This window comes from Manacus vitellinus, unplaced genomic scaffold (assembly GCF_001715985.3).
Source record: "Manacus vitellinus isolate BGI_N305 unplaced genomic scaffold, ASM171598v3 scaffold_95_pilon, whole genome shotgun sequence".
NCBI lineage: Eukaryota > Metazoa > Chordata > Aves > Passeriformes > Pipridae > Manacus > Manacus vitellinus.
Window position 1 is genome coordinate 310,522 of NW_021940896.1, and position 4,597 is coordinate 315,118.

The window sequence follows — 4,597 nt, forward strand, 5'->3', positions numbered from 1 at the left end:
AGATGTGCTGGAAAAGGTACAGCTTTCCTAAACCTGGAAAGCACAAGTATGAAAACCTTACTATGCAATAAAACTGCCCCATGTAATATTGTAAATTAAATAGAGTAGTAAATGAATATTAAGAGACACAATTGTCCATCTTTACTTAATCTTGAATAAATCTTAATCAATCTTGATTTATTGCCCAACTTTATACAGCAGTCCCACACATCCAATCCATTTCTTTTTTCTGGTGTTTACTGGCAATTGCAGAAATACCATGATTGACCAAGACTTTTAGATGCTGGAATATACAAATAATGGAATTGCTAGCACAGAAAGCATTAAACTGTTTTGTAGCATCCTGGTTTACAATGGCATAATTTCAGTAATTCTTCCCAATTTATGCTGCTGTTATGGATACCACATTCTGTTATAATGCTGTCATTTTCAGTAGATGAGAAGAAACAGAAGAGATTGGTTATTAAGAGTATTTAGAAATGCCAAGCTTGTAACGTGTAATTTAGCCATATAACCATTCTTTGATACATATACAAAATGCATTTATTCTCTGAGAGTTTATACTTTAAATCCTTAGAGGGTCAACTGTGGTCATTATTTTAGTGACCACTACAAGAGAAGTAATCAAGCCAAATAAACCCATGACTGACCCTATATAATGTACATAATAACATGGGGTTAGCTCACTGTAAATCAAGATGCAGTCTGATTCTACCACCAGTAGTTCTCCATGTCTCCAATTCCTAAAGTAAGTTTTCCTCCACGTCTCTGAGAGACAAGCAATGAAAACTGCAGCATATTAGTCATCCAAGGTTCATCAGCTATTTTAAGATTAAAGATTATCCTGTAACATAAAAAACCCCTGCATTTTGAGGCTGCTGCAAAGACAATCTCCTTCATCCTGCACATCTGTAGTTTTAGGAGACCTGGAAAACTCATTGGTAATTCTCAATTTAGCTGGAGTGGAGCTTTCTTTCCATCCTCTGCCATCCAGGCTGGGCAGAGCAGCCTGATCAAAGCCATGATCCTTTTTTTTCTCTCCTCTGTGTTCATTTTGTACAAGAAAGTTTTGACTGCCATGAGAGACCTGCAGAATTGTTGCAGATTGTCATTAATTAAAGGTTGGAAAAACAGACTCCTTGCCTTGCCTGCTTACAGAAGTCAAGTGACATGTAATTCTTTCCCCATCTCCCTAAACAATCCTATAATTTACCCACATCTTAGTAATCAAAAGGGCAACTTCAACATTAGTTCCAGTGCTCCTTAGGTAGAGAATGTGGGTTTATTATTCAGAGTTTTTAAGCTCTGTTCAGTTCACTGACGTACCAAGGCCAAGATGACTGTATCAGAGGAATATTCATCCCATCCATGGGAACTGAGTATCTCCATCTCACTGAGAATTTGTACCTTAGGGTCTAATGCCATTAATAAAAGATAAGATTTGAGGGCACAATTAGGACTAACTACAGGAAGAGAGAAAAACTCAGATAGTGGTAGCCAAGGAGGAGATAGAATAAAGGTGTCTGGGAGTTTGGACTAAACTTGGAAACAACTAATTTTTTGCTAAACATGCTTGAGCACAGAGTGGCTGTTCCTGTGGTTAATGAACAATCCAGTTGGTTCATGCTTGAGCAGTTGTATGACTGCAAACTCCATATGAAAACCACGCAGAACTGCAGCAACACACAAACATTTCCCTGCTGCCTGAACTAATGAGCCATTTGGTTGGGATAAATCGGGTTATTCACGAGATGTTTCAAGCAGCTAATAGGCCCGATCCTGCTGCTGAGCCTTATTCAAACTGGTACTCGAGGAGAATTAAATTCTGTAGCCATTGAGGGAATAATAGAATGAATAATGAGATTTCACACGTGAAGTCACCGCAGGATAAAGAGGCTGTAACGCGAAAAAATTAAAATTCATCCTAGGGAATATGAAGCATTTGCTGTTTGTTTTTGGAGGGAGACACATTTGATCAAGTGATCTGAGGCTAGATCTCAAAATAACTGGAAACTCCATCATTCTAATGCTGATTCTGGCCGATTTTCTTTCGAGCTTCAGTGTTTCTCCCTGGGAACATAAAAACATGAGGTTTTGCTCGGATTACTACATTTCTGAAATGCATTTTGATAGAGGTAAATGTTAACTACACAGACTTTAAAGTAGCAGAGGTACTTCTATGAATATGTGAAAATCCCAAATAAAAGTTATAAAGCAAAACACCATGTTTTTAGGAGAGATGTTTTGCTGGAAATCAAAGCAGGAAGAGTTGCTCACAGAAAAAGTATTTAGAACTGCTGAAAATGGAATCTTAAAATTGATCTTTTTATGTGTCCTCCTGAATTGTTTTTGCTAAAAACGCTGTATAAATCACAATATATAGGATTGTGAATTACTTCATAAAACACAGGGGAAAATGTATTGAATACAAATGGTTAAAAGAATTACATTTAGTTTTTCTGTATGCATTTTGGAATGCATTTTGGCAATTCTAATTGATGAGACCTAGTTTAACAAAATACAGGGAAATTCAGTAATCAGGCCACAGGATGTGCAGTTTAATTATGTTGGTGTGCATTTCTATTTGTTTCTAATGTAGAGGATCTATTGGTAAAATGAATGCCCATTTTGTGGTCTGTTATGCAGAAAATGTTTAATCCAGTGTTTGATTTACTCTGTTAAATCTTCTTTATTGAATGTGTTTATTCATCCATGCAGAATTGGGTATGCTGCTTTCTGTTAATATGACATTGCAATTAAATAGCTAAAGAGAAAAACATGGCAAGACATTTTCTCAAGGTCCATGAAATTCTCATAAAAATTATTCATACTTACATATTTCACTTCTACATTTGCAGATATTAAAACTGTAAAGTACAGAGAAATATTTTTGTGCTGTGTGGGACTGACAAACCTGGCGGGTAAAGATCCTGAATAATCATTTTTGTCAAATAAATAGTACTAAGGAGGATTTCTGGTCCAGTGGATAATGACTGTCATCATGAAATAGGATTGCACTGATTGCATCTTATGAATGAAGCTGCCAGGAACTCACAGCACCAAACAACAGCATTTTGTGGTGGGATAAATACTTAAGCACTTGAGAAACAGTAAGACATTGACAGTGAAATAGCTCTGCTCCAGCACAGTCCTAGAGTTATGTTAAACAATAACAAAAGGGTTTCACGATGATGTTATATTTTCATGAGTGTGCCTTCCCTCAGCAGGAAAAGGATGTGCAAGGGGAATTTGTCTTATCTGATCTAACCAATATAGTGATGCTTTGTTCCTGAACACAAGACATTTAGGTCAGGATGATCCAGCCCTGTGAGAATTCTGGAGCTAAATTTCCGTGTTGCAGGTTGAAAAGTAGAAATGACAGCCCCGTTCACAGAATTGCAGAATGGAAGTTTGAATCAAAATCTCTGTGGGACAACTGAAAGCATAAATACAAGAAATATAAGATTTGATCCTACTCCTATCTGAATTAATAACTACTCATTTTCTCTGTTATATATTTCTCAGTGTAGTAATGAAGCACTGATGTTTAAATCTATATATTTTTTGTTCTTCTGTTGTTTGGTGTTTCCTGCTAGACCATTTTCTGTGCTGACTCTGCTCTAGCAGGTCTGGCAGTACCGTGGGGGTAAAGGTGGGCTCTGGTTTCCATTAGTCACTTTATACTATTTTCACTGTTCTTTTGCTATGTGAACAAGGAGCTTGTAATAAGGTGTTAACAGGCTGCTAGCTGGTTTATTGTTATTATTGATTTAAGGTGTTAAGACTTTAATATAATCATACACAATGAATAACATCAAGAGATTAGTTTAAAGCCATATAAGCCATTAAATGCAAAATAAAAAGCAAAACTTTCCAGAAATTTCCAGAGTATTCTGGCACAGGTGTTCTGCCTACGTTGCTGTATGTGTTTTTCAAATATTTGGTTTTATACTTGCTGTTCTTTCACTCAGAGTAGTAATACAGGAGGAGTTACTCTGGACCAGTAGATCCTGGATTTCATTCAAGATTCCAACTTCTTTTCTTTGTAAGGTGCAGGAGGAAGCAAAGTGTTATTTTGGGCTTTAGAGGGAAATTAAAAATGAGTTAATTGGTGCATTGAGAAAAATAGAGAGGGTTTTGCACGCAGAGAACATAGTACAATCAAACATACAGTATGGCTGTTAATTAACAAGAAAGGGCGTTAGATTAATGACTCACTTTCTAACTAATACACTAATAACTTAATGCACTTTTTAAATCTGCATTCAACGTGGTGGCTAAAGGAAAAAATTATTGCAGTTGGGGATAAGGGAACTTTTTAAAATAATTAGGGAAATACTTTCTTGGATATATTAATAAAAAGCACTAAGCAATGAGACTGAAGAAACAATAGGAATTGTTTTGGAAACAGCGCATTTGCAGGGGAAATAAGAAAAGTGGTATCTGTTGTCTCTGAAGAACTGGTTATCCAAGAAACTTCAGTGGAATTCACAAAATCACAGGATGGTCTGGGTAGGAAGGACCTTAAAGCTCATCCAGTCCCCCCCCCTGCCATGGGCAGGGACACCTTCCACCAGCCCAGGTTGCTCCAAGCCCC